Source organism: Lissotriton helveticus, chromosome 8 (assembly GCF_964261635.1).
Source record: "Lissotriton helveticus chromosome 8, aLisHel1.1, whole genome shotgun sequence".
Lineage (NCBI taxonomy): Eukaryota > Metazoa > Chordata > Amphibia > Caudata > Salamandridae > Lissotriton > Lissotriton helveticus.
The window spans coordinates 43839207-43864324 of record NC_136069.1 but is presented as its reverse complement, the minus strand read 5'-3'; the positions used below and the strand labels follow the sequence as shown (position 1 = coordinate 43864324).

General features: G+C 48.0%; 2 protein-coding genes across 2 annotated transcripts in view; one reads left to right on the top strand and one right to left on the bottom strand.

Annotated features, from left to right (window-relative positions):
• Positions 1-25118, bottom strand: part of LOC144772318 (uncharacterized) — a 429171-nt gene that overhangs the window by 128258 nt on the left and 275795 nt on the right. The window lies entirely within an intron of this gene.
• LOC144772319 (uncharacterized) overlaps positions 1594-25118 on the top strand; it is a 197283-nt gene continuing 173758 nt past the window's right edge. Inside the window, 1 exon segment of the mRNA XM_078656556.1 lies at positions 1594-1728. The gene's annotated coding sequence lies outside the window, so the exon portion shown is untranslated.

Below are 25118 nucleotides of genomic sequence, written 5' to 3'. Positions count from 1 at the left end.
ATGACTCGTGGATTACTACACATATCTTGTACAGAGCTTTTTGTCCATGCATGCTGCATTTCTGAGTGGTGCGGCACAGTGTTCTCGTGGGGATCTTCCCAAGATCAGGGTTTTTAAGGCGAGAATAGGGAAGCTGTCTGCGTCCTGTACACCTTCATGCTGTGAATTCCTGGACAACACCTAGCAGTTTGTTTGCAATGAGGGTAGGCAGTCCAGATGAGAGACATGCTTTGGTCTCTGAAAGAAAAGAAATCTGGAGATGAGCTCAGAAGGTTAATGCATATGGAATGAAGACTTGTGTGTAACCTACACGCCATACGGCCAACTGCCTCCAAGATAGCCTTGTTGTTTTTAACTTGATTGTGACATCTTGTGTAGGCATATATTTCAACTCACCCTCATTTGGAAGCTGTTACCCTCCGTTTCAACTCATTTCCACCTTCCAAACGAGTGAAACGCCTCCCATAGACTTGAGTGGGATCACCCACGGTGAAAACATGCCCAGATTCCAAAAAGCTAAATAAAATTGCCATGTACATTAATTTAAAAAAATGCACTCTCCTCTGGGGCTACAAGGTGCTACCACTGGATTGTACTTTGGTACTTCACAACTCTCGCCTCATGGCCTTTCACTGGTGATGTCCCTGGCCCTTGCACTCACCCAGGTGCTAGCCTCTCTTCTTCACCCGTCTTGTCGCTTTGTGTTACTGTCACAGTGTTTCTGAAGATCTGGCACTGACCATGGCACTTGGACCAGGCCTGTTGGTTGAGATTATAGTTCACAGAGTCCCACCCAACATAGGATCACAAGGGTTAGCAGGTATAAACATATCATTTAAATCCGTACATTTTTAATATACATTTAATGCAACAAATATAAACTCGTCTAAAATATTCCAATGCAAGTCAGTCCTAAAATACTTTAAAAGTAAACGAGCAAAACTGCTGAGGTAAATTGCTTTCAGGGGTTTTACACAAACTGTAGCACTTCCAGAACCACCAACAAACTGAGTTAGGATTGAGGATGTAGCCTAACGACTAGACCGGCCGACCAAAAAGCTGAAGAACAGGATTTGAGTCTCAGCTGAAAAATATCCTGTGATTCTGGATAAATCACTCAATCTCTCCCTGCCTAAAAATGAACGTGTCCGTCTGTAGTGTAACTGGGGCTCATATAAATGATTCTGATACCTTTGGTTCAGTTTGTGCTATTATAAAACTGCAAAAAAAGCATAAAACGTCCAGTAAGAGCGCCCCCTGCTGGAGCTGTCAGTACAGATGAAACTATGCCCTGGATGGATCACTCTGTCTGAGCATGCGTGGAAAGCAGTGTTTCGTCTCTGAGCATGCGCAGTCATAGTATCCTTTGTTCCGCGCCTGCGCAGTCGCCTCGTCTCCATCCTGATGTGCTGGCGGTGTTGTTCCTCCTCCTTCATCGCCGCTCACGGGTGGCCCGGCGAGATCCCGCCTCCTACTGCGCATGACACAGGGAAAGTAGCCTCAGTCCGAGCATGTGCGGCATGTCTTATTTCTTCTCCGAGCATGCGCAATCATAGTATCCCTTGTCCGCGCCTGCGCACTCGCCCCGTCTCCATCTTGTTCTGCAGGGCCCTCGCTGCTGTCGGTGCTGTTCCTCCTCCTTCCTCGGAGCCGCTCTCGGGTCTCGGTTCACGCGGTAAAAATGACAAAGAAAGGACCGGGGGAATGAGGAGCAGGAAACCAGAACAAGTGAGTGATGGTGGGAGCAGAGACTCTCAGGGAGGAGGGAGGAGGGGCTCACTGTGAATAGTAGTGTCCTTTCTTGGGTGACCAGAGGTGACCCTGAGCTGGGGCTGGTCCTGGAAAGGACGAGCTCAATACAACCTCGATTCGCTTTAATGTTAGTTAAAGAGCAGGTTGGGATATTTTTGAACGAATTTTATTTTGTATTCAACGTTTACGAATTCGTTTGAAAGGGAGAAAAATACTGATTTGACAAAAGTTAGATTTTTACTGGCTTTGAGATGATAAAACTGGTCATTCTGGTTAAAGCCCTGGCCAGGTGGCAATCCTGCACACAATATTTCATCTTTTTTTAAAATGTTATCTTTAATTTTTTGAGTTACGTAGAGGATTGGCGGGGTGGGGGTGGGAGCCGGCAGGTGACTGGGGGTGGGGGAGGGAGCCGGCAGATGGAGAGTGGGGATGGGTGCTGAGGATAGGGGGAGGGTGGGTCTTGTTCTTGATGGGAGTGGGCGGGATGTCAAGTGGCGAGGGGTCTTGCTGGGGAGTGGGATCTTTGTTGGGTTTGGTGAGGTCTGTATTCTGGTTGTTCGTAGTGGGTTCGGGTGGTTGAGTCTTGTTCTCTGTGGGGGTGAGGCGGCTGTCATGGGGTGGGGGGACTAGCTGGGGTTCAGGTGCTATATTGCCCTAGCGTTCGGAGAGGTTGGTGTTCAAGTTGCTCATAGAGGTTTGGTGTGGGAGGGAGGCGGGTGTGGGTGCGTGCCTGTAAGAGCTGGGGTCTAAAGCGGGAGGAAGAGGGTTCCTATTTCCTTTGTTGGTGGTGAGGCGGATGTCATGTGGTGGTGGGGGAGTGGGGTTGATGGGGAATGTTTGGGTGGTAGGTGGCGGGTGGCGGTGGGGGCCGTCCGTGGGAGGTGGAAGGGTCTTGTTCTCCCAGGGGGTGGTAGGGTGGATGCCGCTTAGAGAAGGGCGTGTGTGGTTGCTGGGGAATACCGGAGCGGGGTAGGGTTTGTTGGCGTGTCTGGTTCTTCTGGAGGGGGAGGCGGGGGGTGTGAGGGTAGGGTTCGTGGGGGGGTATTTCGGATATAGGGGAAAAGGGCATCGAAAGACTCTAGATTGTCGTTGCTGGCTTGTATCAGGACTGTGCCGTTGGTGTAGATGGTTACTGTAGTGTTTCCAGTGCGCCTTGAGCGGTACAGGAGTGAGAATTGTGATGGTTATAGCAATAAATCATTTACCGCTACATCAAAGGCGGGCTGGAGCATTCCAATTTAATCCAGCAAAAGCCATCGCTTCTGCTCAAGCCTCTTTACGTGATGAGTGTCCAGCGGAGTAGCGAACCCCAAATAGCCACAATAAGGAGGCAGTTTGCACGTTCACGCCTAACCCGTGATCAAGGAGTGCTTGAACTCCGAAACATATTGGGATAAAAATTGCTGCCGTGTGTGAATAAACACATGTTTACATCATTAAGAGTGCTGGCGCTGTGATTATTGACCTGGAATTGTGGTTCCTGTGCCGAGTTGCAGTTGTGTGTGTGTGTATGTATGTATGTATATATATATATATGTATGTATGTATATATATATATATATATATATAACAGCTGTGGAGAAAATGTGGGGCAGTATATAGACTTCTTTTTACAGGACTGGGTTCAACAACTTCCGAGTTTTGTTCGTGATACTACTGACTTTTTAGCCAAAATAGAGGATCTGGAATGGCAGAATGACATGTTGCTCATTACCCTTGATGTCGAGCAATTATACACCAGTATCTCTCATACGGATGGCCTCAACGCAATATCTTATTATCTTGGCCAACGACCTGTTGAAATGTATGGACATAACAAGGTGATATTAAGTTTAATTGATTGGTGTTTAAATAACAACTTTTTTACATTTGGAAAAGAAATCTGGAAACAATTAAGGGGTGTGGCCATGGGGGCCTGCTTCTCCCCCAGCTACGCGTGTTTACACGTGGGCTGGTGGGAGGAGCAGGTCCTCAGGGTCTTACACCAGACTTGGATGCGAGAGAAGATTGTAAAATATCTCAGATATATCGATGACATATTCATTGTTTGGCAAGGGGATGAGGAAGAAGCACATCTATTCTTAACTGAGATCAATAACAATCCCTTTAATCTAAGATTCACTTCCAACATTAGTGCCAGGCAAGCTGAATTTTTAGATGTCAAGATATATGTAGATGACAACAACCGCATCCAGACTACTTTACACAGAAAAGCCACGGCGGGCAATACCACGCTTCACGCCTCAAGCCTACATCCAAAACATACGATCCATAGCATACCTTATGGAGAAATCCTCAGGTTAAAAAGAATCTGTAGTACTGCTGAGGATTTCAAAGGATGTACTGAAGAATTAAGAGTGCGGATGAGGGCGCGTGGCTATTCTGACCAGATTTTTAACCAGGCCCTAGTTAAGGCTGAGAAATTGTCTAGAACAAGTTTGCTGGTTAACAAAAATAGTATGTCTACTAATGAAATTGAAACTGATGACACAGTATGCCCTAGGTTCATCACAGACTACAGTAGCCAGCAAAATAAAATCAGACAAATCATAAACAAACACTGGCCTACTATCCAAACAGATACTATTTTGGGATGTATACTACCTGATAAACCCCTGGTCACTTTTAGACGGGCACAAAATATGGGTGCAATTCTTGATCAAAGTAGCCCTGAATTGCAACAAAAGCCCAATTGGTTAATAGCAGCAGGTTTTCGAAAATGTACTTCCTGTCGGGCGTGTAAATTTGGGATTAACAAGACCCATTACAAAACGCCATTCTCTGCTGTTGATATTCCAATTAAGGGTAGCCACACCTGTAAAACTGAATATGCTGTATATGTCCTGACGTTCACCTGCGGCCTAAATTATATAGGCAGCACAAAACAGCAGGTGCACGTCAGGATATTGCAGCATATCAGAGCTATCCTTCATAGCGACCAGGCATATCCGGTGGCCCGCCATTTCGAAAGCACACATGATAGGGACCTTAATTGTCTTTCTTATTATGTGATAGCTTCCATCCCGAAATCTAGAAGAGGTGGCAACAGGGAGCTTAAGTTGAGGCGATTAGAGTCGAGCTTGATCCTTGAATTCGACAGCAAATGGCCGAATGGCCTTAATAATACTGAGGATCTACGTCACTTTTTATAATCACTCGATCTAAGAATCTGCCATCTACATCTTTTATTGATAAACAAATTGGGCTTCTTATTAGCGCCTCACTACCCCCTAGATACGTCAGGTTCCCTGTGATCTAGGGAGGCCATCTGGTTTTCAAGTATCATCTGGTATAAAATACTATGTTCGTATATGAAATTAAAGTGGCTGGTCAAGTTCCTTGTCAGCCACTTTTCCATACATTGCTCTGCTTCTTCTTTGTATATATGTATATAAAAATATATATATTTTTTCACTGGGTTTTAGGTATTTATTGATGTACCATAGATGTGAGAACTGGTTTTAACACTCGTTTATATATGTGGTGTCCTTTTCTATATCTTTTTTAATATGATGATACATTAACACTGGTATTAATATGCTTTTTTTGTATGGTTTTTATTAGGACTAAGAAAACGGAGATATATTTAAAATCCCCTTATGTCCTGATATACATATAGGCACCATATACACAGGCTTTTTATCATCATACACTCTCAGTATTTTGTATCCCTCCTTTTTTGTTTCTGGTTTAATCTTCCTTCATTTTTTGCATTCATGCACTTTAACAATCTATATGATTTGCAGACTGTGATTCAATGTTATATTATATTAGATTGTGCACTTTCACCACTTGTCCCGTTTATCTTTCATTTAAAGGTCGCGATATTCTTTACAAACTTTGATAATGGTTACAAATAGGAGAAACTGGCATTGCTTTTTATATTCTATATAAATTGCGTAATTTTGCACAATTGTTATATTTGCACAGGCCTTTGGTTAAGATTTGCACGGGGATTTATCCCATAGTTTCCAGCCTTATGTGGTAATTACTATTGCTTGTTCAGGCATTAGTCAAAATCTGCACAGGGATTTATCCCAAATCATTAACGAATGGACACTATATATGGTTATTATGACTTGATATTCATTGCGTGATCTTACATGACAGCCAGTGTTTTATGGATTTATCCAGGAAAAATTAAAATTAATTGATGTAATGTGCATATGTAAAAATATAAGGATGTAATTAATCAATGTTAAAAATAATTTATTGTTTTTATATTGTGATTATGCCAGTACATCGTAAATCAAGTATATACAAACTATTTTGTTTATGTCTATGACCATGTGACCTGAAAGAGAAATGGCGGGCTAGCACTGCATTATAAAAAAGAAAAAAAGACGTTGAATCTATGCATGTGAACAAGGGCTTTGGCAGCCCGAAACGCGTCTTGCCCTCGCTATTTTCAACCCCCTGCACATTAAACAGCTGTGTATCCAGTTCGTGGTCCGTCTCCTTATTGCCCGGAGGGTTCTGATGCTCACAGGAACCAGTAGTGGCTGTTTTTGGAGTTTGCGCTGATATATATATATATATATATATATATATCCAGCACTGGGCTTTCTGGGCACTCATTTTCGTGCTCGGCAGAGCAGCCGCCCAGGGGACACACAGCCTGCTACAATCTCCCCCGCCGCCGTAGTCATTGTCACGACCGCCGAGTGGGGAACAACTACCACTCCCAGCATTCCCTGCTGACCCGGACACCACCTGACGCCCAGGACTTCCGCCCGGACACCTCCTAAAGCCTCGGGCTGCCTCGGCGGAGCGGGGGTAACCTGCCATTTGGGACCCGCACTGGGCTTTCTGGGCACTCACCTTAGTGCTCGGCAGAGCAGCCACCCAGGGGACACACAGCCTGCTACAATCTCCCCCGCCGCCGTAGTCATTGTCACGGCCGCCGAGTGGGGAACAACTACCACTCCCTGCTGACCCGGACACCACCTGACGCCCAGGACTTCCGCCCAGACACCTCCTAAAGGCTTGGGCTGCCTCCGCGTCGCGGGACGCGCGCGGGCTGAGCCCGGGCAGAGGGCGGGCCGTCTGTGGCCGTCCGGGGCAGGAGGAGGCAGGGCTGGGCCACCACTCTAACATCTACAATGGGCAAGAGGAAACCGGTATGTGCCAGGGATGATGGGGGGTCCAAAGCGAAACACCCCAGAAAGTCGGAATCCATCATTTCATACCTAACCTCTGCAGTGGGGGTATTGACAAAAGAAATCGCGAATGCGGAGAAAGAGCTGGGCTTGAACTCTGGGGAGATTGACACAGTCCCACATCTAGAGCATAGTAGGGTGATACCATTGGTGCCTGATATTGTGATCACCAATCGGGCAGTAAGTCCATCTCATACTGTTTTAACTATTCCCCAGGAGGTCTCCCCTTATCCTTTTTCTACAACGCCCACTGTCACTCATCAGAAACCACATAAGAAGCGGAAGTTATTAAGCACATCTAGCAGGTTGAGAAAAGCCCCGACACAGTCTAACCGAATAGATCAGCGACTCAAGGGCCAAATTGGAAAATTATTAGAGGACTTATTTGTTTCACGCCTGGAACCAGCACTCGTATCCGTCGCTAAGGACATTGTAGACACTTTGAATACCTGTGTGGCGGGGCTCCTGTCTAAATGTGAGAAAATTGATGAACTTATTAAACAACATAGGGTGTCAAACGAGGGACTGAGCCAGCCAGCGCCTATATCTGATAACTGCCCAAGAGCTGAAAGTGGGAACATCAATTTTAGATCTTGTCACCCTCGCGGCCTGATGGGGCCTGCAGTGACTATAGGACAGCCTATCGGAAGGGCTGAAGCCAAGAGTGACACGCTTGAAGCAAATGTCATAAGGGGCCAAGAGGATGACATTAATATACGTACTGGTCACCCTGGTGTCACCCTGGAGTTACCCCCAGAAGCAGCTCCTATGGTGGCAGTTTTCACTGGGGTGCCCCCTGTTAGAGGAGGCCGCAGTGAAACAACCGCCGATCTGATGAAGCTAGCTAGACAGTCGTGCGAGCAGTTTAGCTCGGGGGGAGGTGATGTTGCAAGTACTGTAATTATGGCAAGGAGGGTCCGCTGGGTTGGGCGCTCTCCCAAGAATATTCCGGGGGATTGCGTTGTGGTGAACTTTAATAATAGGTACATGGCTGACAGACTATTTTGGGATGGCTCAGATCTAAATCACAAAGGCATAAGACCACTCCCCCTGTTTTTTTTTTTACCCACCAGTAAGGGCCTCTAGAAACTCGCAGCCATCTACTAGGTATCATACCCGTCCCAATAACAAACGTACCCCATCATACCAGGCCATGATGAGTGCACAAACAAGAATTGCACAGGGGGTAGACATGGAGGGGACTCTGTACCTATAATTATTCCATCAGCATCTCTGGTATATCACCGACTTAGGGTGGAGGTAGAGCTTGGTAACCGATTTTCACCCCTGTCCCAAATGGAGTGTAATGATTGACTGGGATCTGAAATTTCTAGCCAGGAACCTGGTTTAGGTGGGGTTAATCATATAGAAAAAAAATGCCCAGACCCATGTAAAATTCTAAGCTGGAACGTGGCAGGAATTAAACCCAAAAATACTGATCCCATCTGGCTGCAATTCATAAACCGATTCGATATCCTGGCTTTCCAGGAAACCTGGGATCAAGAGTCTAGTTTTGTTTTGGACGGCTATTATAGTTTCACCACCCCCGCGGTTCGTGGGACTGCGGGGAGGCCAAAGGGGGGATTACTCTTCCTTATTTCTTTAAACCTGGCTGGAACATTCAGAAAACGTAATGGGGTGTCAGATAATTTCCTCATATTAGAATGGTGTGTCTCCGATAAGTATTATTTGTTGATTAACATATCTAATGCCATGGAAGGCTCCATACAGAAGGTGCATTTTAATGTATTAGAGCAATTCTTGTCAGTCTACAAGTGTAATAACTCTTTTGTACCAGAGATATTTTTAATGGGAGATTTTAATATACACCCCTGTTCGTGGGATTGTTACGGGGATGGTCTTGATGGACACATGTTCGGGAGGGTACCCCACTTTGAACACGGTAAACAGGGTGAGGATTTGGAGGAATTACTCTCCAATCTAAATCTACTGGAACCAGGCAAATAAAGTGGTAGTGAGAGTTTCCCTACCTTTATAGGACGAGGAGCTAAATCTATTATTGATTACATCTTTCTATCCCCCTTAGTCCTGACCAAGACCCTGATCTATAAAGTGGTCTCGTCAATATTCAGTGATGATAACCCCCTTGTATTGGAAGTAAATCTGGGGTTTAAGATTGTCAGTACTGACCAAAGAATAGAGATAGCAAGGGACCTAACTACAAAAGACCAAGGAAGACGGCTAAAGTGGGAGGCGGTAGTACCGAAGGCCTTTTTTGAGGATTTGGTTGCTAAGGCAGAAACGAATATTGGTATCTGCTTGGACGAGCAGGCTGTAGGACAAGGAACAATAACCTCTTTTACCGCAATTTGTAAGCAAGTTGCTGTAAACCTACATAAGGGGAGAAGGCCTCACCCTAGGAATGCTCAGAGATGGTTTGACTCTTTATGCTCAAAGGCTCCTTGATGCTCTGAAGAGGACCCCGAGGGACAGGGCTTTAGTATCCTCCCTCCGCAAAGAATATAAAGAAGCAATCAATAGGCGGAAACATGAAATAAAAGAAGAAGCTTGGGATTATCTGCGGTCTATTGGTGTACTAAGGGACAGCCGAAAGTTCTGGGCCAAAATAAATCAGCCATTCTTTTCAGAGAGTGGTAATTTGGATACGGACTGTGTAATACCAGACGATACGATAATTGGCTCAAGCATTTTAAGAGCATTTATGGAGATAAGGAGCATCAGGAGACAACTCCGGGAATAGCCACCCATGGTTGTCTAACAACCCCTATTAAATTTGACCCGGTTGAAGTGGAAAGGGCTATTAGAGACACATCAAAAAATAAGGCCCCAGTACCCGATGGGGTTCCTGCGGACCTTTACATTATGTACCCTAACTTCTGGTCAAAGATTTTAGCTAATGTGTTCAATGCTGCATCTTCAGTGGGTTTCCCTGTTTCTTGGGCCTCGTCTATTATTGTGCCAATTTTAAAAAAGGGGAGCAGAGGGGACCCCGCCTGCTATAGGCCAATCTCCCTGCTGGACTCTGCCGTTAAGATCATGGGCAGAGTCATTTTGCAGAAACTGGGAGACTGGATGAATGGCAGGGGGGTCCTCTCGAACCTCCAGTACGGTTTTAGACAACAAAGAAGCACGATAGATCAATGTTTAAATTTACATCTCTTGATTAATAAGTATACCATAGAAAAAGAGGGCTTTCTATACCTTGGGTTCATGGATTTATCATCAGCCTTCGATCTGGTGAACCGCTCCAAACTACGGCGTATTTTATTGGATTTGGGAGTAGATGCACCCATGGTGTATTTCCTTAGCGACCTCCATCAAGACCTAGTGGCAGCTGTCAGGGTTACCCAGGAAGGCAGATGTACGGAAAAATTTAGTTCCAGGCGGGGGGTCAGACAAGGCTGTATTCTGGCCCCCCTACTGTTCACGATTTACATTAATGGCCTGGAAAAATCCCTATTAGGGGCAAGTGCGGACATCCCACGTGCAGGGGGATCGGGTATCCCAGTCCTCCTGTACGCGGATGATGCCGTACTTATTGCACGCACAGGCCTGGGCCTACAGAGGCTGCTGGACAACTTAGGTGCTTTCATGGAGTCCCTAGACCTAAAAGTAAATAGTAATAAATCTCATGTGGTGATGGGGGGCGTGGCTTGGCTGCCGAAGAAAATGGACGGGTGAGCGCTGAGCTCCGAGGCGGCCTCCCCTACTTATCCTGCTGTAGCTCATCCTGATGACCCTGGGGCCCTGGGATTGCCCGCATCTCCTCCCGCAATCAGTGTGGCCTGAACGGCGGTAGAAGGGTCGACCCTGCACCCGTGTGGGGCCGCGCCGCGCCTGGGAACTCACAGGCAGCGCCGGCCATTTCCGGCGGCCTAAGTGATCGGCCGCATCCCCGGCCTCGATTTCACAGGAGGCCGGCCTGCAGTGAGGGCCAGCCGGCCACCGGCCGACAAGATGGACGGAGCCCTGACGCTGCGGGATTTCTGCGGTGGCGGAGCTGGGGCTACCTGACAGCGGTGTCCCGGAGGGGCCGATTCGGCGAGACCCGGAGGTGAGGGGGCTGAGAGCACCTTAAGGCCCCGAGGGCCTGCCGGGCACTAGGCGCGGGTCGCGGGATCGGGGAGGGCCCGATCCTGCACTGCCTTCCTGCGGTGTGCTCGGACAGTACTGGACATTTGCTGCCTGAGCCCGGGGTGCCCTGTCGCCGCCGGGAGGCTTGGCGGACCGGCGCTGCAGGCCCCTGAGGCGGCCCGAACTGTTGGAGCCCTGCTGGCTGCAGCCGACGTGAGGAGCTGGGGCCTGGGCTGGGTGCCTACGGGGGTGGCGGGGCTCGCACCCCAGGAACGGCCCTCCCGTGCTGCTCCCTGGCCCCCTCGTAGCTGGGACACCGACTACCTGCCACCGTCGCCGAGCTGTGGTGACAGCGGCGCCTGCCGCCTGCCGGCCGGTCGCCTTCATGGGGAAGCGCCCGAAGCCCCCACCGGGCGCGGCTGGGGGAGTGGCGGACAGCCAGGCCACCGCTCCGGATTCTGAATCGGCGACGGGCCTACCGCAGGGCCAACTGGAGCAGATCTTGAAGGCCATCACCGACACCAGGGAGGCCTTGCATCATGCCATCGGCCAGGTATCCACGAATCTGGGCCTACTACGCGCGGACCACGGCAAATTGGCGGACCGGGTCAAGCGGACCGAGACCCGGATGGACGCCCTGGAACCCACGGCTAAAGCGACGGAGGTCAAGCTGGGGGAGCTGCAGCAAAGGGTGCAACTGCTGGAACAGAGGGCGGAGGATGCCGAAGGACGCAACCGCCGCAATAATGTACGCGTGGTGGGCCTGCCTGAAAAGATTGAAGGGACAGACATGCTGGGCTATCTGGAGGCCTGGCTGCGCGACGTGGTGGTACCGGAGGGTTTGTCGCCGTTCTACACACTGGAACGTGCTCACCGAGTGCCGGCTCGGCCCCCAGCCGAGGGTCGGCCTCCTCGACCGGTGGTGGCTCGTTTGTTGCACTACAGGGATCGCGATCTCATCCTGCAAAAGGCTAGGGCACTGGGGCCCTATAAGGTGGACAACGCTCAAGTTTCCATTTATCCGGACTATTCCTTGGAGGTTCAGAGGCAGCGGTCCACCTTTCTCGCGGTCAAGAAGGCTCTTCGGGAGGAAGGTATCCGCTACTCTCTGGTATTCCCGGCCCGCATGCGGATCATGATGGATGGTCGATCTTCTTTCTACGATTCTCCCGACGAAGTGTGGGACTGGCTGGAGTTGTACAGGACTGGCGCGGATACACATCGGATGTCTGGGGAACAACGGAGAACAACACCGAGACCTAGACGGAACAGGAGACCCAAGAGACGACCGCCGAATGCTCGGACACCCTCTGTCTCACAGACTGAGCTGGAGCACAGGGATGCCCTCCGGGCGGTCTCTAACATTTCTAAGACAGTGGGTTCGACATCTGCAGTGGACTCGGGCTCCCGAGGGGGCACTGACTAGGCGGCATCGGAGGAATCGGGGACGGGTGGCCCCGAGCTGCCCCATGTCACTCCTGGAACTGCTGATGGTTTGCTGGACGAATGATCCTAATGCCCCCTGAAGTGGTATTGTATAAGCTGCTGTATCCCTGATTTGGGTTTGGGGCGGAGACATGTCCTCCGAGTAGGTGAGGAACTGGTGTTGGGCGGCTACCTTACGCAGTGGCTACTGCCATAAATGGGATGGGGATGTGGGGCGCCCAGGGCATATTGGGGAGAGCTGATTGGGAGGTATATGTTGCTTGCGGTCCGTTGGAAATAGCGACAGGCCACCCCCCCCTATCTCACACCTATTGTGAGACTCTGGTAGTTGCCAGGGACTGTTCTCTTGGGCTTTAGGCATTTGGATGGGTTTCTACTGTTGGGGACCTATTCTGGGGATGGGTGGGAAGCGGGGCTGTTGGGTGGTATCAGAGTTCTGGTTTTGGGGCGTTATCAGTGTGCTTACGATTCTTTCTTTATTTGGAACTGTACTTTTTATTGTGAATGGGGACCATACCTGAGTTGAAGTGTGTGACCTGGAATGTGAGGGGACTAAATTCCATGCTGAAACGTCACAAAGTCCATGCCTATCTAGTTCGCAGGGGGATTCAGGTTGACTTCTTGCAGGAAACCCACATTGACCAGACTGAAGGGCGGGCTCTGCAGCGCAGGTGGCGGGGACAACTGTTTCACACAACCTTCTCGGCCTTTGCGAGGGGGGTTTTGGTTTGGGTGCGAGCAGGGGTTCCCTTCCAACCTTTGGTAACAGTGGTCGACCCTGAGGGGAGGTTTGTGGCTGTCCAGGGGCGCCTAGATGGGAGGGACGTGACGCTTTGCAGCGTCTACGCCCCAAATGTGGAACAACCTGCCTTCTTTGCGCGCTTGTCTGGGAAACTGGCGACTCTCCTGGCCGGCACGGTCCTACTAGGGGGGGATTTTAACTCTGTACTGGACGTGGAATTGGATAGATCTCACCCACCGCTGGCGCAGGCGGCAGCTCACAGACTAGCGAAGAGTAGGAGAGAGTGGCAAAGTAGCTGGGGCCTGGTCGATGCATGGCGGACCCAACACCCCACAGAGAGGGATTTCTCCTTTTACTCCCCCCCCCCCCCACACGATCTGCATGTCCGCCTTGACAGCATTCTCTGCTCCCCGGACGCTCAAAGCCTGGTTCGCCATAGCGAATACCTGGCCAGGACAATATCCAACCATAACCCTTGCTTAGTGGTGGTCCAGTGGATGAGGCGACGTCAAGCTATCCCGACATGGCGGTTAAACCCATTGACGCTCGAGGACCCGGCGTTTAAGGCAGATGTGCGCGTTGGGGTGGAAGGCTATTTTGCTGCTAATGCGGGCACAGCTTCCAGTAGAGCGCTGGAGTGGGACGCCTTTAAGGCGGTAATTCGGGGCATCTGCATTTCGGCTACTGCGGGAGTCCGTAAAACCCTCCTACAGGATATTGCGCGAAGCGAAGATCACTTGCGCGACGCGGAGCGGCGCAGTCACGCGACTCCGGAGGCTCTCGGGGCAGTTTCAACCGCGCGGGAAGAAGTGGCATCAGCAATGGAGAAACTGCGATGCTTTGATTATAAGGAGTTTCTCGTTCGAGCGCAAGCTGAACGTGACAAGGTGGGCTCCCTGCTGGCGTGGCTGGCCAGTCCTGGGACCCGTGGCACCCCGATTGTGGCGCTGGCCACCCCGGAGGGACACATGGTCTATGCGCAGTCGGAGATCAACGATCAATTCCTCCTGTACTATGCGCATTTATATAAGAGCAGGTTGCCGGTTACTCCGGTGGAGCTGGAGGAGTTCCTGTTAGCGGCTCAGCTGCCCCGGCTTGACCCGGAACACGCGAACCACCTGGGCGGAGATATCTCCGACGGAGAGATCAGAGTGGCCATCAGACACATGGCCCGCCGCAAGACCCCTGGCACGGATGGGCTGCCGATAGAATTCTATGCGGCCTATGCGGATGTACTGATCCCGCGATTGCAGGCGGTTTATAGGGAGGCCTGGGACACCGGGATCTTACCGGCGTCCACACGTGAGGCATTGGTGATACCCTTACTAAAGCGGGACGGGGATGCGAGCTGCCGTTCGGCCTACCGGCCACTCTCTATGCTCACGACGGACTATAAGGTCCTGAGCAAGATTCTTGCGACGCGGCTTCTGGCCCACATGCGCACCTTGGTTCACTGCGAACAAGCGGGCTTTATTCCCCAGCGCACCACCGCCACCTGTGTGCGCCGGCTGCTACGGATCATGTGGGGCGATGCCGCTGCTCGCCCAGGTGCCGCTGTCCTCTCAATTGACATCGAGAAAGCATTTGACAGTGTTGAATGGCCGTACCTGCTCCATGTGCTGGAGGCCTTTGGCCTGGGCGAGCGCTTTGTAAAATGGACCGCCTTGCTATACGCCGCGGCTACTGCCCGAGTCAAGACGGGGGCCACCATCTCTGCCTCTTATGCAGTAGGTCGGGGGACCCGACAGGGCTGCTCCCTGTCCCCCCTGTTATTTGCGCTCGCTATCGAGCCACTGGCAGCTCACGCCCGCATGGGCCGAGCGTATGCAGGCCTTCCTCTAAGAGCCGACACCCACTACATTTCTCTCTATGCGGACGACTGTTTGCTGTTCCTGGCGGACACAGGCGATTCCCTGCGAGGGGCCGAGTGATTGCTGTCGGACTTTGGCCGCCTATCGGGACTGAGAGTCAACTGGGGGAAGTCCTGCCTCTTCCCGCTGGCGCCGGGGGCGGATGACTCCCAACCGGAGGGTGAATTACGATGGGAACACCATTGCCTCCCTTATCTGGGTACGCATATCTACCACTCGCCGTTGGCACTATTAGAGGGTAACATCGACAGAGCAATTCGTAGCTTGCAGGGCTGCATGGGATTCTGGCGGACGCTACCGCTCTCGGTCGCGGGACGAGTGGCGTTATTGAAGATGGTGGCCCTTCCCCGATTGCTATATTTGTTTCGCACATTGCCGATCTGGATCCCTGCGTCGGTTTTTACCAGACTCCGTTCCCTAACCTCCGGGTTCGTCTGGGGGACAGGCAGACGACGGGTTGCACTGACGACGCTGATGCGCCCCAGGGCGGACGGGGGACTTGCGGCCCCGGACTTCGAATGGTACTACCTGGCAGCGCAACTGCAGTGGCTCACCCAAGCAGTGGCTCTGGAATTTCGAGGTCCGGAGGGAGTGGCGGGCAGACTATTCCCGAGACACGTCCTCTCTTTTATAATCCTGGGCCAGAAGCTGGACCTCGCCCAGCTCACAATGGAGGAGCGTACGATGCGTAGTTGCTGGCTTCGTTGCCACAGGCGCTCCGGTGCCACTCGACCCTATGCCCCTGAGATCCCGTTAGGGATGTGTACGGCCTTTCCGCACGGTGGCGACTGGTCCGCACTGGCGACATGGGAGGAGCTTGGCTTGCAGATGATTGGCGATCTTTACAAAGACGGATCACTGCTGACGTTCCAGGAGCTGCGGGACACGTACGATCTCCCGAGAGGGGACTACCTGCTCCACGCCTCGTTGGTGGCCGGTATTCGCCAACATTGGAAGAGTGGGCTCGCCGAACCGCCGACCTCGGAGTGCTGCCAATATGTGGTCATGGCTGCTGGCACTTACAAGGCCATCACCTGCCTTTATAGGAGGTTGTCGACTATTGCCCTGCGGCCCTTGGATGGGCTGAGAGCCAAATGGGAAAGGGATATTGGGCGTCCAATTCCTGAGTCGACATGGCCGCAAATATTGCGGCGGGTGTGGAAGGGCACTAGGAACGCCAGGTTCCAGCTGATCCAGTTTTTCACCCTACACCGAGCGTACTTAACTCCGGTTAAGATTTCGCAATACTTCGAGGGTGCATCATCGCTCTGTCCTAGATGTAAGACGGCGGAGGCGGACTTCGCACACATGCTTTGGACCTGCAGTGCGCTGGTTGGCTACTGGGAAGCGGTGATGTCTTGCCTGAATGCTGTCACGGACCGGCGGATCGAAACCGAAATGGGCGCCTGCCTATTGTTATGGTTCCCTCACACCCCCCGCACTCGAGTCACCAGTAAATTTTACGATTTGGGCCTGATACTAGCCAAACGGGAGATCACCATGCACTGGAAGTCTAGCCAGGGACCCAGCTACTTGCGTTGGAAGACCACGCTGGGGCGGTGGGCGACAGCGGAGAGCGTTTTGCGGCTGCGACAGGCCAGGAGCCTAGATAATGACAGGGCGTTGGAGATGGCTAGAGCGTGGGAGGCCCTGGTTGTTGCGCTACAGCAGTCTGAGAGCGAATTGAGCGAAGATGAGGGAGGGGCGACACAGTAGGGACACTGTCTTAGGGACCACCTCACTTCCAGAGAGGCACACACTATCCACGGATAATGTTAGAGGCTCTGAGAGATCGGATTCCCCCTTGATATGCACTTCTTACCTTTTGCCACGGTGCTTGACGGGGAGTGACCCTGCTGGCACTGGGAGGACTGAGAGAGAGGACTACAGCACACTTACCAGGGGGGAGGGATGTGGGGAGGGCTTGGGCTGGGGGAATGTTATGTGTATAAAAGGTGGCTTGGCGGAACTGTAATGTTATCCTGACATCTTGGCTAATACCATATTGATTTTCTCCCTTGTACTGTTGCAGTTTCGAACTTGACTGCCAATAAAAATTGTTTTTACAAAAAAAAAAAAATCTCATGTGGTGATTGTCGGGGCCTGTAGGAAGACCCCTAAGGTTAAAACATTCAGATGCCTGGGAGAGGAGGTCTCTAGGGTTCCGGTGTTCACTTACTTGGGAGTACTCTTCGATGAGAAGGGTAACTGGGGACCTCAGCATAAGCACAAAAGCAACGCTGTAGCAAGATCAACAGCAGCCCTCCTTAGCTTTGCCAAAAGGCTGGGATCTAGGCCCATGGAGGCCATGCTTAAAATATACAAATCCAAGTGCTGTGCGATTGCCTCCTATGGGGCGTCGATTTGGGGCTATGCGCCTGTGGACAAAATACAAATAGTTGAAAACAGGTTCCTTAGATCATTGCTGGCGGTACCGCAGTCGTCACCGACTTTATCTGTACAATCTGAATTAGGCTTGGGTTATATAGCAGATCACCTAAAAGCAGCCCCACTGATCTGTTGGGTCAAGACGTGGCTCAACGAGGAAATTACTCTCAACCATCTTATCCTTAAAGACTGCTTGGCCCTCGATAGGTCAGATAACATCCCATGGCTGGCATACGTAAGAGCGGCGTGTGTTAGACTGGGACGCCCTGAACTATACACAGCCCCGGAGGGAATGAGGAAAGAGGACTTGGCGTGGATTAAACATAATTTCCAGATCATGTTGGAGGCAGATAGGGAAGACACGGAGCTTAAAAAATCAGGGGTTAGAAGTATTTATGTCTTACAGACCTCCCCAACCATTGAACCTTACATGAAGATTGTCACCAAGCCGTTCCAACGCTTTCTGTTGACAAGATTTAGGTTTAATTTAATTCACCTCACCCTAGGAACTTTCCCACAATGGGGTAAACCAGAGCACTCCCCACCTTGCTCCTGCGATAATTTTTCAATACAGGACACCCTTCACCTGATTATGTTCTGCGAAAAATTTTCTGTAGCACGTAAAAAATTCCTATGTCCAATACTACGAGAAGCGGGGTTTCTGCAGGTCAGACCCGCACTTTTACATCTGCAACTGCTGAGTAGCTTGCACATTATTTTCAGTGTAGCCAGTTTTTTAGTCGCCGCAGCTAGAGTAAATAATAAAAAAGGTATCGATATGCATTGAGCACAGCAGTTTGAGAGGAGGGGGGGTCCCTTTTGCTCTTTTTATTCTGTAAAGCGAAATTGTTTTTAGTTTTTGTAGTGTTTTGCATAAATCTGATTTGTAAATAGTGTATATATATGACTGTTCGCAATTGTATATATATGACTGTGCGCAAATGTATATATATTTATTTATTCGTACCCATTTCCTTGATTTTATGCATAAATGAATGTATGTATTGCTGCTTCTTTAATGATTTTAAATAATCGAAATAGAGTTTTGACTGACTGACTGATATATGTATGTATGTATGTATGTTATAGTTAGGCTGCCATTTCACTTGTACAAAACCAGAGAAATTCCGTGATGTCACTGACCATGTCTGAGTGATGTAATATGTGAGGTCATAAGGAGTACATTGCCGAGGCACGAGTTATAGTTAGCTCAGCTAACCATAACTGCTGAATTTTACGTGTGAAATGTCAGCCTAACTGTAAATTCCTGTGTAACCATGGTTTTTTCACTGAATTTTAAAGGTTTTTTTAGTTCCATTTACTAACTATAACACTCCAGTAACCTTTAGTTTTTTTCCAGTGAATTTCTAAGGTTTTTCAAATTCTATTTCGCAACTATAACGTCCATGTAAACAATGATTTTTTTATTGAATTTTTAAGGGGCTGTTTAAGGTGTCAAACATGGCTTTTGACATTGTACAGAGCAAATTTTGGAGCACTTATTAGCACCTCTGGAGCATCACCATCCTTGCCTTCGCTACCCTGCCAATGGCTGAGAGGGAGTCCATTCCAGAATTTCACTGACTCTTTGAGGCCATCCATGACTTTCCCTGCATTCAAGTTGTATTGCTGTTCCGGTTTGTGTTTCACATGTATACCAAGGTAGCCAAAATGGCTGCTCTCCCATTGAAATCCAACTTCCGGAAGGTTTGATGACTCCTCCATCACTAGAGCTGCTAGAGGGAAAGCAACAGTTCTTTTGGCAATTCACGTGTAGGCCCGATGACCTTCCAAAAAAGCTTAATATACCCCAGAGCACCGGGATTGCCTCTTCCGGGTGTCGAACATACAACAGTACGTCATCTGCATATAATGAGACGACAAGTGTACGGCCATCTACAGGTACACCCCACTGATTCGTGTCCTGTCGTAGCCTGATTGTGAGTGGCTCCATCGACCGGGCAAACAAGAGCGGCAACAGTGGACATCCCTGTCTTGTGCCCCTCTCAATAGTAAAGGCTTCCAAAATTAATCCCCCCACTTCGAATCCTAGCACCTGGTTGATGGTAGGCTGCGTCTATCTCTCATGTACAAAACCTAGGGCCAGCCTTCAGAGGGTCAGGGCATGAACAGCAGCCCATTTTCTAAAAACCAACCAACACAGCCTTGTTATTGTTGTCTTAGGGGCATTTTATATTTCAGAGAGGCAAGAAACCACCCATTGTGGAAAGGGAGACCAGTAACAGTGTAATATTTGGAGCTGCCAGAGATCAAACATCGTTAAAGAGACACCAGTAACACTAGCATTCAGCGCTGCCAGAGATCAATCACCATGAAAGGGAGACTAGCAACACTAGCATTCTGAGTTGCCAGAGATCACACATCATGAGAGGGACATCAGCAACATAGTACCAGTGATCCGGTGAAAGGACAGGATGAAAATTTCACACTTGGCAAATTCCTCCAAGATGGGCCCCTATACAGTTTCTCCGCCGCCTCTTTTCTCCTGGTATCTCTATTTACTGCCATTATACCGTGTGACTCGATAGAATCCTCCACTAGCACAACTCTACACTGTCTTGGAGGTATTTACTTTTCAACGTAGCGCGCACCAATCTCCGAGAGAGTGCGCTTGGTCACTCACAGCCTTTGTAGATTTCTTATGACTCGCAGACCACAGTTTAAAACGGGACGGGTTTACCTTCAGGTACCGGTTCTCGGTGCGGGTGTCCTCCGACTCCAGCCTCCAAGGTCCAGCATGCATCCGTTTGGGTTTGACGTCCTTGTCTATCCTAGTTTGCCATAGTCACTGTTATAGCAATAAATCATTTACCGCTACATCAAAGGCAGGCTGGAGCATTCCAATTTAATCCAGCAAACGCCATCGCTTCTGCGCAAGCCTCTTTACGTGATGAGTGTCCAGCGGAGTAGCGAACCCCAAATATCCACAATAAGGAGGCAGATTGCACGTTCACGCCTAACCCGTGATCAAGGAGTGCTTGAACTCCGAAACGCGTTGGGATATTGGGATAAAAATTGGTGCCGTGTGTGAATAAACATATGTTTACATCAATAAGAGTGCTGGCGCTGTGATTATTGACCTGGAATTGTGGTTCCTGTGCCAAGTTGCAGTTTTGTTGTGTGTGTGTGTGTGTGTGTATGTATGTATATGTATGTATGTGTATATATGTATATGTATGTATGTGTATATATATTTATAAATATGCCATTAAACCTGAAAATTCACCTACCTGTGTTGTGGCGTTTTTGAGGGGACAACTTTGTGTGAAGTGATGTTTACCGGCCAGTCCTGCCGGGAAAACGCCCCGCCGCATCTCAGCGGATGGAGTCTCAACGCCAACCGGCGCTGAGTACGAGGACAGGAGGTGTGGTGGCAAAGGTCAGATGGTGCAGCTCGGCAAGTACGGGACATTTCACTCACCCACTGGGGTTTTAATAGACTTTTATTGTGCTACACACAAGCGGACTCACTTGAGCAAAACTTCTCGAGCACTACAAAGACCGTCGGACAGCAGTGCTGCCTACGCCCACTGGGGCGGGTCTTCTTGATTATCAGGTGCTCGTTTCCTGCTTGTTGCCTGCATGTCATTCAGCCCTTTGACGAAGTGCGAGAAGCACGAAACGCGTCGGCTCAAAGATATCAGGGTGGTGTTCCTGACTTTCCTGCTGTAGCCTTGCCATTAAACCTGAAAATTCACCTACCTGTGTTGTGGCGTTTTTGAGGGGACAACTTTGTGTGAAGTGATATAAATATATATATATATATATACATCTGTGACCAAGGGCAGATGCCCGAAACGCGTCAGATCTGGTAACTCGTCTAAATTAAATACCTGTGCCTGAAAAAAACGTTGGATTTGCGTGGTTTCTCTGTCGTCGTGGTGGCGGTTCTGGGAGACTGCAGCTGCTGTGTGTATATATATATATATATATATAAACTCAATGCAGAGAGTGAGACCCTGATAACGAAATTAAAAGAAAAATATACTGACAGTGAATTTTCAGTGGAAATGAATAAAATGGAAAAGAAGCTTGAAAAAATTGAGGAGGAAATAAAAGCAAAAAAACAGAGAAAATTCCACAGAGATGAAGTGGATTACAAAAAAGGACAGATCCTGACTTTTGCCAAGAAATTTGAGGCCTTGCGGGTTTCAACAAGAACACCAAAGAAATCCAATGTTGATGTAAGCACAGCAATAGTGCAAGAGGAAACAGGAGTTGAAGGTATTACTCCCCTAGCACAATCGGATGGAGAGAGTGAAAGTGATACCTCTGATATAATGGAACCACAAATGCTAAAGATCGCATTTTAAACGAGGTAGCCCTCTTGGCTCGCGGACGCCAAACCCCACCAAGAGGGCGTGGAAGAGGCGGCAGAGGAGGCAAAGGAGCAAGAGGAGGATTGACAAATACCAAATACAAGTGGAACAGCAAGCCCGGTGGGAGTTGTAACAAGGGGCAAACAGGCGAGAAAATGAATGGAAATGAAGACAAAACTGTGGTAAATCTTTCTAATCACATTTTATCACCTGAACAGTTATATGTTTTATCAAGAGGCCTTTCTTTTTGTCCTACTGCTAAATTTAAGTTCACTGATGCACGTATAGACTTATTTTGCTTTACTAGAAAGCTCAAGCTCAGAAAATGGTTTGCCAGTAAACCACGTTTAAAACAAGACTCAATCATGCAAAAAGACAGCATCTTATCTATCAATGATGCAGAGACATTGCAGATAGTGCATGAACTAGCTGATTGTGAAGAGATTTTAGATGATCCGGTTCTAAATCTTCTGAGTGTTAATATTGACATTGGAGCCAGTAGTGTAAGCAATTTCAAACCCAAATCAGAGTTTGTTCCCCAGATTGACAACAATAGTATTGAGTGTTTTGAAGCAGGGATGATTGGGGAAATGAGAAAGATTGAAAAACGTGCCTCATATTTGAATTTCAATTTTAACAAAAAACAGTATATGGCTTTACAAGAAATGAAAGATTGGCCAGACGTTGTAATAAAAAATTCCGATAAAGGAGGCAACGTCGTTATTTGGCCTTTGGACATGTATCTTAAAGAAGGCCTCATGCAACTAAGTAATGGTGATAATTACAAGATCTCGAGTATACAGGAATTTAATGTATCCAAACAAATGTATTTTTCTAAATTGTTAGATTGGAAAGACAGTGGGGTAATTGAAGATGATGAATATAAGTATCTACTGTGTAAATACCCACGAATTCCAGCACTTTACTTACTCCCTAAGTTGCATAAAAGCATTGAGGAGCCTCCCGGAAGGCCCATTGTATCGTGTAATGGGAGTTTATTGGAAAATACCTCTCGCTATATTGATCATTTTCTCCAGCCATTGGTTCAATCGCTTCCTTCCTTTATCAGGGATACCTCTGACTTTCTGAGGATAATTAACGAGTTGGCATGGAACAACGATTACTGGTTGATCAGCTTTGATGTCACGAGTTTATACACGTGCATACCACACAACTTAGGTATTGATGCTTGTAAGCATTTTTTGAGAGATAGATCAATATCACATTTACTCCACACTCACATGTTATTAGACATGATAGAGATTTGTTTGAAGAACAATTTCTTTATTTTCAACAAACAATCTATATTAAAGAAAGGCTGGAGATCTACCGACCTGGAAGAAGTTTAAGGTCTTCCGAGGCTCAACTGCTTGTGTGCCCTCGGTTTAAATTGGCCACAAAAGGTGGAAGATCTTTTTCGGCTCTGCTGCCTAGGATCTGGAACAAACTGCCTGAGGCTCTTCGTAAGGATGGAAACAGGCTCCACTTTAGGAAGATCCTAAAGACCATCTTGTTCAGAGCAGCGCTGAGCCCAGCTTAGCCTCCACTCTTTTCCCCGTCGCTGATTAGGCTGTTATGTTTTGTGGTCAAAAGCGCCCTGAGACCTGCCGGTGAGTTGGCGCTATACAAACCCACATTAACAATAACAACAATTTCCTGAATTTTTTTGTGATCGATTGTATGGAACAGAGAGAACGGGGTGGAAACAGGCTATTGGAACTTCGCAAACTGGAATCACGTTACATCATCAGGTACAACACAATACAACCCGGAGGGCACAATATGGGAGAAGAACTTTCAGTCCATTTACAAACTTAATGCAATTGTTAAATTTCTGCCTATTTCTTTAGATATATTCATTCTGTATGTATTTTAATGTTTTTATATTCACTGCAACTTCACTGACATAGTAAAACATAGTGCACATTGTCCTTTCATTTTAAGATGGAGATACAATCTACAGTTGGACTGAAATAGCCCACTTGGGCTCAACACCTAAAACACAAACATTTGCTGAAACAGCTGTTTATATTTGAATTTTTGACCATTTATGTTGAAAAATTATATTACGGAAAGTGTAAACTGTCGATTTATGTTATTGATGAGTGAATTATCAATTAGCCCACTTGGGCGATATACTACATAGTGTGCACCACTTTCTGTTATTATTATGCAAAATGAATGCTGTCAGCTTTATTTTCTTACAGCGGTAACTGAGAAAATATATTTTGTTCTCCAAGTAGCAACATTGCTAAGAAAGTATGGATTATAGTTGCAGCATAGTAACTTTTCTATGTCAGTGTAATCACGTGCACGAAATGTTATGAAGTCTATCACTTTAAATAGAATGGCCGCTTTAACGAATGTACCCGTGAGCAAGAAGCTTAAGGCTTCGAAACGCGTAGGGTTTTGTTTCTCCGTGTGCCAATAAATACAGCACTTTGAACAATATTTGGGCCCCGGTTCTGGTCTTTTGCGGCTAATACGTACTCGTTGTACCAGGAGTGTGTGGCATTTTGAGGGGGCGGCGACCCCGCCGGGAGCCTGCTGTGGAAGCGGCTTGAGCACGCCAAAAATTGTGTGTTATATATATATCTATATATCTTATAGTTAGGCTGCCATTTCACTTGTACAAAACCTATTTATAAATGTATGATGGTCTCTTCTTCATGTTCGTGTATGGTGCATCACATATATTTGTTGATGACTATCTAGTTGTATACACGCACATGCTTTTACTGCTTTTTAGAGTTATTTAAGTAGATTTTAATGTAACTATCTCAGGGATCTGAGTATATATAGTTACAGACAATGAATCACTTCTTGACCTCGCAGTATGCACTTTTTTGCTTCTTTTGCACAATCTTTGCACAGTCTCACATGCACTTTTATCCTATTGCTGCTTTTCTATTTTTGCACTAATCACTTTATAGACATACCAATGTTGAATGTTTCATGTAATAGCGTGTGTAATATACCATGTATGTATTTATACGGATAATAATTGTTTGTTTAATATTTATACTATATTTATAAAGTTAAACAGGATTTATCCCATTATCTACTACAATTTACGCTTCACAGACAAAATGAATGAAAGAAAGAAAAACATGTAAATATTTCTTTTATGTCTATGAACATGTGATTCATGATGTCATCACTAGAGGTGTGTTCACTTTCCAAGCATATAAAAAAAGCAATTGTTTTTAGTAGCATTACAGTGTGAATAAGGGCGAGTTGGCCCGAAACGCGTAGCTGTAACTTGTGAATAAAACTACCATCTGCTGTACCTGGCTTGTCCGTCTCCTTCGTTGCTGGCGCGGCGCGCTGAGCTGTGTTGTAAGGAGCTGCACTATTTATT